This window comes from Syngnathus leptorhynchus, chromosome 1 (assembly GCF_054491065.1).
Source record: "Syngnathus leptorhynchus isolate UIUO chromosome 1, UIUO_Slep, whole genome shotgun sequence".
In the NCBI taxonomy this organism is placed as follows: Eukaryota; Metazoa; Chordata; class Actinopteri; order Syngnathiformes; family Syngnathidae; genus Syngnathus; species Syngnathus leptorhynchus.
In genome coordinates, this window is record NC_141195.1 from 13,504,045 (window position 1) to 13,517,319 (window position 13,275).

Genomic DNA, 13,275 nt, shown 5'->3' on the forward strand with positions numbered 1-13,275 from the left:
ATGCCTCTCGTAGTATATAAATGTCACACACACACACACACACACACACACACACACACACACACACACACACACACACACACACACACACACACACACACACACACTCACTCACTCACACACAACAAACGCAGTCCTCTGACGTGCATGTCCTTTGACCTCTTTTGCTTCCAAAATAGAGGAGGGACGTCGTTGAGACTTGAGGTACGGTTGCAGTGTGACATACTCACTCAAAGTAAGTCGTTGGCTGTCTGTGGAAAGGAAAACTGGACCAAATAATGTAATCCTGACAGGAATGTGATGATAGGACAGCTGAGTCGGACGGTGGCTCATATTTTGGACACTCCTACGGGAATCTAAATTGGTAGGGAACTGTCATCACTGATGCTTCCTGAATAAGAAACTGCGCTGAAACATTTTGTTTGCTTGTGGCTGTTGAAGTTTTACTGTGAAGTTTTACATTTTACTGTGTCATAATGTAGGGAAACCAGAGTCACTAGTAACTACCGGTAATCATCTGACTAATTCCGCCTGCTTAGTAGACACACAAATGTGACCTGGCAAAATATGCCATGAATGTCAGAGGAAAAAACGGGTTACAATCATCATGCTCTGTGGTCCCCCTGATTATTTTAGCAAATATTGTGAGACTTCAGCTTAGTGAGCATCTATCTATCTATCTATCTATCTATCTATCTATCTATCTATCTATCTATCTATCTATCTATCTATCTATCTATCTATCTATCTATCTATCTATCTATCTATCTATCTATCTATCTATCTATCTATCTATCTATCTATCTATCTATCTATCTCTCTCTCTCTCTCTCTCTCTCTCTCTCTCTCTCTCTCTCTCTCTCTCTCTCTCTCTCTCTCTCTCTCTCTCTCTCTCTCTCTCTCTCTCTCTCTCTCTCTCTCTCTCTCTCTCTCTCTCTCTCTCTCTCTCTCTCTCTCTCTCTCTCTCTCTCTCTCTCTCTCTCTCTCTCTCTCTCTCTCTCTCTCTCTCTCTCTCTCTCTCTTTCTCTCTCTCTCTCGCTCACTCCAGCGAATCACACTTCGGGCTACTTTTTCAGTCGTGCTTACAGACAATCCCCCAGTAGACGAGTATATCCAGCATGTGTTGCCACATGTCAGGCATGCTGTCTCCACCTAAATAAGAGGAGGAGGAGTAAATAATTGCTTCTGTAATTGCATAATTGGTCATTCCATGTGTATGACTTTTTGCATGCTTTACTGCACTGTTTGTAAAACATGGAAAATTATGTCTTCTATCGTATGGATGTATGCATGGACTATGTTGTTGGTATTTATTGTGTGGCTGTGAATGGATTTGTACCAGTGAGAAAATAGTGTATAGTTTTCAGCATTTGATCATTGTTATCCTCAGAAGTGCCATAAGAGCCTTTCCAGGCAGGAGATGACATTCTCAGCCTTTTAATCAGTAATGAGCTTGGGAGCCCCATGGCTGCCAATCTGGTATAGTAAACAACATTATTCAATCTGTATCTACTGTATACATACTGAGATAGATATGACATTTGTGTAGTCACGTCTTACATATCCAACCAAGGTACGCAGAGAGCTTTCACAGCATCAGAGGGCTGTTTAGTATGTGCCAAAAATCTCCCACCTTCTTCATGCAGTATTTCTGGGCTCCGGCAATGGGGTGCAAGATGCATCCCTTATCTCTGCAACGCAAGTCACAAAATGTGTTGCAGTCCGGTGAATCCAAGGATGAACTTTCTGGGCCATAATTCCAGAAGGTAGATATGGCAGACACACAACACGGCTCATTACAAAAAGAACAACTTACTTAAAGTGAAGCAAAGTAGTGGCACAACCTTCTTTGGGACTGTTTTGCGTTCATTGGAACTTGGGCCAAAGTCACGGTGGAGGCAATTATGAACAGTACAAAATACCAGTCAGTGCTAGCACAAAATCTCCATGCCTCTGCTAGAAAGGGTCAGGAAAAGGTGACTAGAGCCACTGAAATGTTTTGGGAGTTATTCTGAGGAATGATGGTAGGTGTGTGATGACTCCTTTTTATTATAGGTTTGAATGTGGGAGATTAATTTTGAACTACTAAACCCAGTTTATATACATTTTTACATCACATAAACCTCCTTGTATTTCAGCAATGGTGTAGACTTGATATAGACTGTAACTGGTCTTCTGTCACTCTCTAAGTGGATTGCAGATGATTATGTTTGTCGTTTGAAGAGATTTATTCGACAGTGGTCTTTGCCTTTGTTTCACATTCAGTGAACTGGATTAAAATGCAAAATTGCTTCTTAGCACCCTTATAAGCGCTGGACAGACAATAAGGATTTCATTAAGCGTAAACCTTTCTGGAGTTTGGAACAAGAAAATATCTGTGGGAGAGAATGGTGTGCATTTTAAAATGTGTGTAACTAATAGTCGTGTCAGTTTGTAAGCAGAAAGAAACATGTTCACTGAATTTGGTTTAGTAGAAGGGCAAAATATCACGTCATTATTTTGCTGAATAATTTCATGTGCATTAGCAGTTTAAATTGTTTGATCAGATAAACTGATAATTCTGCATAATGTATATGAATATTTTTCATCCCTCTTCTCAGGAATCCTTGAAAGCAGCTGTCCAAAAGTTGGTTTTTTCGGATGCTGTCACGATGTATGCATTGCTTTGAAAGAGATCTTATGAGTAGAAACTTTGCAAATTAAATTGGGGTTTTCAATTGGTTGTGCCACAAGACCCACATTTTCCACTGGTCATAAAGGTGTAACCCAATTTAATAGAAGTCAAACTTAGCAAATGTATTTTTCAAAACATTGTTCAGGTGGAGAGTGCATGTCAGCATTTTATTGCAATTGCACCAAATAAATAGTACATAATCAGATCGTTTTACATTCAAACACATTCTGACGAAGAATGTGACACTGAGCAGATTAAAAAAGACCTATATTTCATTCAATATTACACGTGAGTCTGTCCTTTTTCATCTTCAGCAAAAGATTTTCCCCATACGTAATACTTTTGCTTGTTATTCCAAATTGATTTAATTAAAACTAGCAGTTTGACCTACCCAGCGCCTACTTTTGCTTTGTGGCCTACCAGTTGAGAGACTCCCAGCTTTAAAGACAATTTGATGTAGAGGGCCAGGTGGCAATGCCATCTTTTTCCCAGGCTCTTGTCTTCTGTGATTGTGCACCAGCACCCTTCTTCCATGGCATTAAAGGACACACAAGAATCACTACTCTGCTTCCAGTTGACTAGTTTGATGAAGTCAAGCGAGTGAAAGAGAGTAAAAATGTTCGTGTGTGTGTGTGTGTTTGTGTATATGTGTGCGTGTGTGTGTGTGTGTGTTTGGTTAGGGCAATTTATTGGGCTCCTCCGTGAACAGACAGTGCACAGTTGGAATGCTTGTGAAATATTTGCAGGAGTCACTGACAGGAGAATTCACCACAGTTAACACAGCGGTTTAAAATAGAGGGGTCACTGTCGCAAGTTGATTGGGTCATCACTCTGTCTTGCTGACTAAAAAAAAAAAATGTTTTCTAGATCTAAATCAATCCGTCCTGCGTCAAGGGATGTGGATTTCTTTTAACAACGCTCAGTAAATGTCTAACACGTTGTTCTTGTTGCCACAGCGTCTGGCTTTGTGCCCTTCGGCCTGCTGATTCCCGACAACTAAGGGCAAAGGTGTTTACTGGTGCAGCCGACAACTGTTTGGTGAAGTCAAAGTCTCGCAGAGGGGGCACAAATAACTTTGCACTTCGGTCTGAGTTTGAGCAACTGAAGCAAGAGCTGTCATGCATGTTGCTTGCTTTGTACCAATTCCCTATACTGTACTTTCCATCTCAAAGTGACAACATTATGCGTGGGTATAAATAGATACCGTGATGGGACAGTGATTCTGTTCAAGCACACTTGCGCATTGCCAGTCACCAAGAATGTTTACAGTGGGCCATTGGGAACAAAGGAATATGGTGTTTCCAAAGCACTCCATTCTCAAAAGCATTGGTGAGCTCCTATGAATTGACATGACCACACTGACAATTGCGAGTCTAATACCAAGACTTTTTTGTGAGAGGCGGAAAAACAAGTATGAGTTATGAGTAGCGGAAAATGACAGGTGAAGTGAAGTTGAATATTAGTTTGTTGGCAATCTGCCATGTATAATTCTTCACCTCATCATTTTTATTCTGGTGAATGACTTGGGGGATTTTGTGCAAAAACATTTTGTGCAAAAACTTTTTTCCCAAAGAGGAAAAATCCACTTTTATACAGCCCACAACACAAGATAATCGCTTAGAACAGGGACTTGTCAACCAGTGGTCCAAAGTAATCAAGTGGTCAGTGGCAGTACGGCAGGTGGTCTGCGAAATTGGAAATGGAAAATAATTGCAACATTTTTTTAAATAAAATTGGTTTATTGTTTATTTATTATTATTTTGATTTATTTTCCAGTTAATTTTGTGAATTATTTACCCATCCAAATTATGTCAAATGCACCTGAGATTCACAAAATAGACATACAGATGCAAATAAACAGTCTGGTTAGGTCTATCCTCCTTCGTTGCAAAATAAAATAATATTCCGCCAAAGCAGCGGCCCCTGATTTGTTTCTCCGTTATAGTGGACAAGACCAGTTGGAAACCCATGGTTTAGAATAATCCTTCACAGACATCGGACCTTTACTGACTTCTGAAGGGAGTCAACGTGATTTGGCCCATAACCAGTGACGTTAACGATGTGTAATGTTGGCTACTTTATGTAAAAGTGCTGTCCTATAAAAGGTTACTGTTATGTGTTTATTTTTAAAAAAAAATCATACTTAATTTGATGATTGATTTATTCATTTATGGAAACATTAAATCAGGGGTGGGCAATTCCGGTCCTAGAAGGCCAGTGTCCTGCATGTTTTTTGTGTCATTAGATGGAGCATGCTATGCTGTCACATACTTGCGATTCATCAGGACACTTCTTTTTGAACAGTAGCCTGACTGTTAAGAGTCCTTTTCTTCTTCTTCTTTTTTTTTTTTTTTTAAGTACAAATGCTCACTTTGAGACAGAAATGCAGAAGATAGTGACAGCATGTCTCAGAGAAGGAAGTAAACAGCCACTCTGTATACGGCCACCTCCTGCAGATTTCTCTGTGGATCACTGCACTGTTTTGTTTTGCTCCTGGAACCTGTGGAATAAGGAGCTCCACAGGTGGCCTTTTTAAAAATCAGCCCATGTCAGTGTAAAAGGACTTGTCTGACGGCGCCATTTAGGCTTCATCATAAGAAAGCTTTTCATTGCTGATAAGAGAAAAGAATTTGGCTGTGATGGTCTGGCTGCTGTGTGCATACTCATTCTCTCCTGTTAGGGCTTGGATGGTCGACCGCAAGTACCACCCAGCAGATGCTTAAACCTGCATCAAAACATGTCTTGGCACGTATACTTAAACTTTGTTTTCTCCACAGCGTTCAATATTTAGTTGAGTAAAAAAAATTAAAAATGTTGAAATTAGGAAGAGGAATACATCTTTTGCACACAAGAATTGTACCTAATGAAAGGGGGGAAAAACATGTGTCATGTTTAATTAAACGTGGGGAAAACAAATGCTGTGCACGTGATACGTTTTTGGGTGGAAAAAAACACATTTGAAGATCAAAGTGAATGTTTGTACAGATGCCAGATGCTTGTCTGCAAAATCAGAAACAGGCACATGCATGTTTTAAAATAAAGCATAGTAGTTATTTCTATGACTCATCACAGATGCCCACAAACCTCCAAGGACCCTGAAGAGATAGCAATTTTATCCGATCATTCTGACAGACATCTTAGTAGTTTGAAAAAAATATTTTTACGTCATACGCGTGGTCGTTAGGTCTGTTGGCAAGAGTCAAACCCACGTGTGATGCATTTTCAACAAGGCATACTTCTGGCTCGTACCAAAAGCTGCGTTCTTGTTCTTCTTGGAAGGCATAGTTTGAAGACACCCTTTTCTTAAGATGGTGGAAAATCTTAGAGGATTGGAGTCACAAGTTGATTGTCAGCTAGTAAAGTCACAACAAAGTTCCTAAAAAGCAGCTTGTTGGCCAGCCCTGACTTAGCGTGTTGAATCTCAGTTTGTTCTGGATGTATAAAGTTATCCCCAAAAGATTATTTTTTTTTTAACCAAAGAACATAAGACATTTTTCCCTACTCACCTTCACTTGCTTGTGGGCACTGACTGTTTTTTCCTGCTGCTGGAATTTGATTCATATGCTAATGAAATAGATTCCCATGGATTTTCCTCTCCTGCGCAATGGATATTTTTTACAGAATTAGCTAGACCCCCTACCCACCCCCTCCATCTCCCCTATCGTCTGTGTTGATGTCTCCTATGATGCAGCTTTCTTTTGTTGTTTGGGATCGTAACAATATTCCGTTTAACTACACGTTATTTTCTGAAAATATGCCATGTTACCTTTGTAGCAGGCGTGGATGCAACTCTCAAGCCGTTTAGAGATTTGAAAGAATCCTAAATCATCTTGCTGTTTTGGGATCGCTTCTCAAATTGAACAGAAAATAAAAAAGAGCATTACTTTGCAAGATTTTCTGAAGATTCACCATGAAGAAATCTGATGTCACGCAACAAAGGCGGCAGCCATTTTCAATGTAAAATTAAGTCTGTCATAGATTTTATCTGCGTCAATATCTGTCTTTCTGTCTCCTGTACTGATAAATCAAAGTGTATATTGCACCTTGAAGGACAGTAAAGAATGATTCTATTCTATTCTATTCTATTCTATTCGCCATTTATTGGCCATTGTAGAGCCTGCATTGTTTTACAAGTCACTGACGGCGTCGTGGTTCACTCTGAATTTTTGGAGGAGGCAAAATGGGTTCAGTTCAAAGTCAGTGATGGTGTGAATGAGGGTGTGAATGGTTCTATGTTTCTTATTTGCCCTGTGATTGACAGGCAAAGTCTGGGTGTGAATGTGACTGTAAATTGATGTTTGTGGTGACAAGTCCAGGATATATCCACCTCTCGCCCATAGATACCCTGGGATAAACTCCAGCTCAGTGTGAACCCTAACGAGGACAAGTGGCATTGAAACGGATGGATGATCTGCCTAAATGAAACGTTCAGTGCTGCGAAACACAAACAAACAAACAAACAAACAAACAAACAAACAAACAAACAAACAATAGCGTAGTTCTAGTGCCAAAAAAATTCCTATGTCCTTATCAGGATTTCCCTGTTTTTTGTTTTTGTTTTACTTTCTATTAAAACGCTTTTAGGTCGGTGGTAGCAAGTCTGCTGTTTGATATATTTTACTTCCCAGCTGTCTGTCAGACCTGAGCTCTTAACCCTTAAAATTGTAAATGTCTGTGAGAGTTCAAAACAGGTGTGACTCCCATAGGGATAGCTGTGTGTGAGTGTGTGTGCGCGTGTACGTGCGCGTGAGTACATGTGCATTGCACGTGTACACAAATGTACTTGAGACAAACTGAGCCCTTTAGGCAATTGTATTCATGCAAATTGGTTTGACCGATCTTTTTTGTGTTTTGAAAAAAATGAATGCAAAAGGAAATTGCTGCAGGCAATTTTTAGCTTGTAAATCAATTCAAGTTGAGTTAGTATCATATTTTAACATGTTTCATACTTTATTGTATTTTGACATTACATACGTAAAATTTTGATTAAATCACAAATAATGGCAAAGTCCACAAAGGAGCTGGATTAATCCCGCAAACTCTGCACTATGAGGCAGCTAACCAGTGCCACAACGTGCCGTCGCATTGCACACTTTTATATTTTGCATGTAACAGCAAAAATAATACTACTAAAAACAGATTTTAAGTCACAGTATGTTCATTAATCTGCCACCAGCTACGACAGTTTCTAATTTAGTCAACATTTGTAATGAAAACATTATACATGTTTTCCACTGATGTTAGAGTCACCCAGAAACGTGTCAAGTGATGTACTGTTGGCATGCAGAGTAATCTGGACCACCATGATGGCTGCTGACATTGGGAGTATTTTGTTCACTCTGTCGTGCATCAGATTCCAACAAACAGTACAATCCTCCAAACACTTTTTAATAGAGCAATTCTGTTCAGCCCACAGACTGAAACAATCACTTTTATTCATGGAGCTCCAAAAATGCAAATGAAATGAGGCCTTTACACTTGCACAGACATAGTACCTTTGTCAGCACTCCGTGTTGGACAGGCTGTAAGTCAGGCTGAGAGATGAAAGGTGCAGCTCCTATGGAAGCTGTCTCATGTGTAATTTAGACCTACCTGCTTCACGAGCACCACTGGACTAAGGCCAGAACATTAATTAACAGATTAGGTGAAAACCAGGTTAAAACAAGATGAGCTCATCATCTTGCTGAAAGAGCTAATAAAGTGCCCCAGCGGGATTTATCGTCATATTGCTGTTTTTGTAATTCATCAAATTATTCTTATTAATCACGTGATTTTATCTGTGACTCATCTGATAAACAAAAAATATTGACTTATGTATTACATTAAATACCATAAAATTGAAAAAAAAAATAATGCTGTTAAATTTTGCCTCCCAAGCTGAAATGTTACTTCAGTTGTGTTGAGCTCTAACTTCCAGGAGATCTGAATATCGATGCCCAGAATGACCATGTTTTAGTGCCATAGTAGTCTGCCACCAGTTGTCATTTAAATGTCTGAAAGTGCTGCTTCTTTTAAGTGAGTACATTATATTTAGGAAACACTTATCACAGAGAGGACTCTCAAAGTGGTCCATATCGTTAAAATATAGACTCACAAAGCAAGGAAAAAAAATCTGACTGAAATGTTTGCCAAAACAAATGTATTTTCAAAGGCAAGTACTTAAAACTGCCGAGAGTAAGGAGGCAGCTTTTAGCTCAAATGAATTCCACCGTCTGGGAGCAAAGGACTGCAAGGCGCTATCGCCTTTTTTTTTTTTTTTCTTGTGTGAGGGGCAGTAAGTAAAAGCGGTCAGCCAACCGCAGTGACCAAACAAGACAATCAAATGACCCCACATCCACTTACGCATGGAGCAACCTGACCACTGAGGGAATTGCAGGTGAGGGTTAAAATGTTCTATTGAATTCTAAAATGAACAGGATGCCTGTGCAAAGACGACAGAATGGGAAGTGATGTGGCAAACATGACCTCAAGGTTTCTCAAGCTGCAGGATACATTTTTGGAAAGTGACCCTTAACAGGTGGCAACTTAGGAGCCAAGCTGTCTGGGGCAACATTGTACTTCAGTTTTTTATTCAACTGAAGTGCGTTGTGAACTATCCAGCCTTTAATTAGTCACATTGCAGACTTACACATTGCTTACCATGGTTAATTTACTAGGTTTGGACAACTCATGTTTGTTTGTTCCATTCCCATTATTGGCTTGATAGGACTCTCACTGGATTTTTAGCAACTGAACAAAAATAATTCAATACATTTTATTTGACTGATGTAGTACATTTGAGTCAATTTGTTTGAGCGATTTAATTAAGATCAGCTTATATTTGTGTGACAACTAATGTTAAAAAATATTACTTATATTGTAAGGTTTGATAATGGCGACAAATTGAATTTTTGGTAGATATTTATTTCAATTGCGTTCAATGGCAAAGTCAACCAAAGAGGGTTGACCATTGTCAAGGAACGGATTCTTGTTGTGCTCAGAGGTGCTCATAGGTCGCTCGAAGATAGTAGGCGTGTGCTCTCATTTTTTGACTCATAGCCCGTGTTTTCCCAACATGTTGCAACAGCCCATTGATACTCAGCTCATCATGGTAATGGCGGCGAGTCATATATTGTTTGTTTTTTAAGTCAAATTTTCAGAGATGATGAGATAACAAAAAAATCCTTATTTCACACATGCAGGATAAATAAATAGATAGAGAGAAATATAGATAAATAGATAAATAGATAGACAGACAGACAGACAGACAGACAGACAGATAGACAGATAGATAGATAGATAGATAGATAGATAGATAGATAGATAGATAGATAGATAGATAGATAGACAGACAGACAGACAGACAGACAGACAGACAGACAGACAGACAGACAGACAGACAGACAGACAGGCAGGCAGGCAGGCAGGCAGGCAGGCAGGCAGGCAGGCAGGCAGGCAGGCAGGCAGGCAGGCAGGCAGGCAGGCAGGCAGGCAGGCAGGCAGGCAGGCAGGCAGGCAGGCAGGCAGGCAGGCAGGCAGGCAGGCAGGCAGGCAGGCAGGCAGGCAGGCAGGCAGGCAGGCAGGCAGATAGATAGATAGATAGATAGATAGATAGATAGATAGATAGATAGATAGATAGATAGATAGATAGATAGATAGATAGATAGATAGATAGATAGATAGATAGATAGATAGATAGATAGATAGATAGATAGATAGATAGATAGATAGATAGATAGATAGATAGATAGATAGATAGATAGATAGATAGATAGATAGATAGATAGATAGATAGATAGATAGATAGATAGATAGATAGATAGATAGATAGATAGATAGATAGATAGATAGATAGATAGATAGATAGATAGATAGATAGATAGATAGATAGATAGATAGATAGATAGATAGATAGATAGATAGATAGATAGATAGATAGATAGATAGATAGATAGATAGATAGATAGATAGATAGATAGATAGATAGATAGATAGATAGATAGATAGATAGATAGATAGATAGATAGATAGATAGATAGATAGATAGATAGATAGATAGATAGATAGATAGATAGATAGATAGATAGATAGATAGATAGATAGATAGATAGATAGATAGATAGATAGATAGATAGATAGATAGATAGATAGATAGATAGATAGATATTCGGCAACGAGCCAGATATCTTGGCTCAGATGCTTCACTCAAGACAAAAAAGCAGACAGATGCAACACTTTGTCGTTTGTGATCCTTTGTCTCAGGTGGAACTGGAAGATTTCTGGAAAAAAAAAAAGAATTGACTATAAATTCCACCGTTGTGCACCTTAGGCTGAGGACATGACATTAACGTCTGTTTAAAATGCAGGGTGAATGTTCAAAGCGTGCGTATACTACAAGACCAGGCAGGTGAAGGGAACCTTCATTTTTTACTGTAATCTGACCCTTTGGAGATTAATGTTAATCCACAGGTTTGACAAGCAGCTGCAAAATCACATTTATCACAAGTCGTCACTGTGCATACAAGCAGTTGTAGCAGACAGTGAGGTTGAGGGATCGTTAACAGCTTTTGTCATTGCAACATGAACTTTTGTTTGTGCCGTCCAAAACAGATCTTAATGCATTGCCTTTAAGATTTGGTCGCTCAACATTTCAAGAGTTATATTCTAGACACAATTGCAATTCAATTCCACTGAATCATCAGAATTCTTAACAGTCACTTAATTAAAAAGTTTTTTTCTGCAATATAACTCTCTCACTCAAAATGATGGTAATGAATTGATTGTTGTATAATATTATCAATTCAATTCAATTTTTCATCAGTGATTCAACATGTTTTTTTCCATCTGCGGCTCGAAGGAAAATATGAATGTAAAATTGTATGGCATATATAGTGGAGTGAAATAAATGATAAATAAATCAATTTGACATCTTAACATCAGGTCAGTAGAGGCAGGTACCTGGTCTTGGAAAATAATCTGTGCCAATCACAACACCCATTCTGGAAACACTCTTCAAATTCTCGCATGTAAAATGTGTACAAGTGTTAAAACACATTGACACTTCGCCTATCTAACATCCCACTGAAGCATATCTTGTACATACTGTAAATAGAAACACTTTCAGTAGCAGCACTACAATGATAAATCTCCTGCCAGCTGAACATACAGTAAGGCAATTGTTGTTGGCACTGAAAATGTAAACAACTGAGCATGGAGTCATTGCGCTATATCTAGTGAGGGGTATCTTCTCTCCAATAGTTCCTTTTCACATTCAACTGCTTCGCCAAGCCAACTAAATACCACTTAAGGCCTTTCAGCTGATCCCATGAACTACGTAATTTGCAGCTTAGTTAATACTTTGGAGCAAAACGGTACTTGCAAGTTGGATTTTCTGGATCAGTGATGAACAATATGTGGCGCTGACGAGAAGGTGTGAGGAGGTGGCTGGTATTTGAAGGGGAGAAGCTGAGTGTGACTTTGTGTCGCCACGCTGTCTCTGTGAAGAGTGGAGATGCTCTTCAAAGCCACCCTGTAGCGCTTCTCACCCTGACAATAACCACTTTCTGCTATTTTTGGGTCACCCAAACTGTGCAGGGTAGGTTACGTTTTGGCAGGTTTACAAAACTGTTTTTGCATAAATTCACATGAATGTGACGGTATAGATAAAACTTTGCACAGGAAAATTGTTCTTTGAAATCCGCAATGAAAGGGTGAAATTGTGTGCCAGCCCAGCATCCTATTTATGGCAGCTCATTCCAACCACTGTGTCATAGACTACAATTAACTACATGGTAATCCCCTCCAAACGTGTGCATTAAAACCGCGTGTAACACCGCTTTTAGGGATGAAGAATGTTTTTCATTCTGGTGTAAGCCAGAAAACACATTGTCAATGAAAAAGTGCTTTAGATGATAGCTACTGGAAGTGCAGGTTTTGATGTGTGTCAGGGTGTGTTGTTTGTGTGAATTCCTGGGATGATTGCAGGTTTGTCAAGGTGCAAACAGACACGAGCTGCATGTGACCGACAGATACTAATTCACAGACACATTCACCTTACAGATAAGGCGCCTCCATTTAAATATGCCTACATTTTGCTAGTCCTTTCTTGAGGATTACAGTGGTACCTTGAGGATGGGTCCAAAATGTTCCTGAAAAAAGTGTCTTTGGGACTATGTGACATATCACGGGGGCACTAGTAAGATTCAAGCCAAATCAAAGGATTCCCTTTTTTTTCCCCCGCCACTTTGCGACATCTTTTCTGAACAAACGAGAGTGGTAAAGACTGACACAATATTCACCACTCACCAGCACAATGTAACCTACTTTTGTCCTGTGTCAGTGATTGTTTCAGTGTAATGTTAGTCAAGGATCATCCATTCTAGTCATGTTGACGACTGAGCAAAGGTGTGTGATTTGTATTTTCTCTGATTGGTACTTTGAGTCATATCTGTTTTGTGATGTTTGAAAAGCTCGTGATGGTGTTGACTGCAACATTAACTAGAGCTAGGCATTTACTCAATAGCTGATAACATGAAAACTTGGGGTATTTTATGTGTATACTTTGTGGTCTATTCTAATTATGAAAAGAAAATATTGCACAGTGTGCTTCACAGCTCTAGATT

General features: G+C 39.2%; 1 protein-coding gene across 1 annotated transcript in view; it reads left to right on the forward strand.

Moving 5' to 3' along the window:
• Positions 1-225: 225 nt before the first annotated feature.
• Positions 226-13,275, forward strand: part of chl1a (cell adhesion molecule L1-like a) — a 50,747-nt gene continuing 37,697 nt past the window's right edge. Inside the window, exon 1 of the mRNA XM_085922175.1 lies at positions 226-364. The gene's annotated coding sequence lies outside the window, so the exon portion shown is untranslated. The remainder of the gene's footprint in view (positions 365-13,275) is intronic.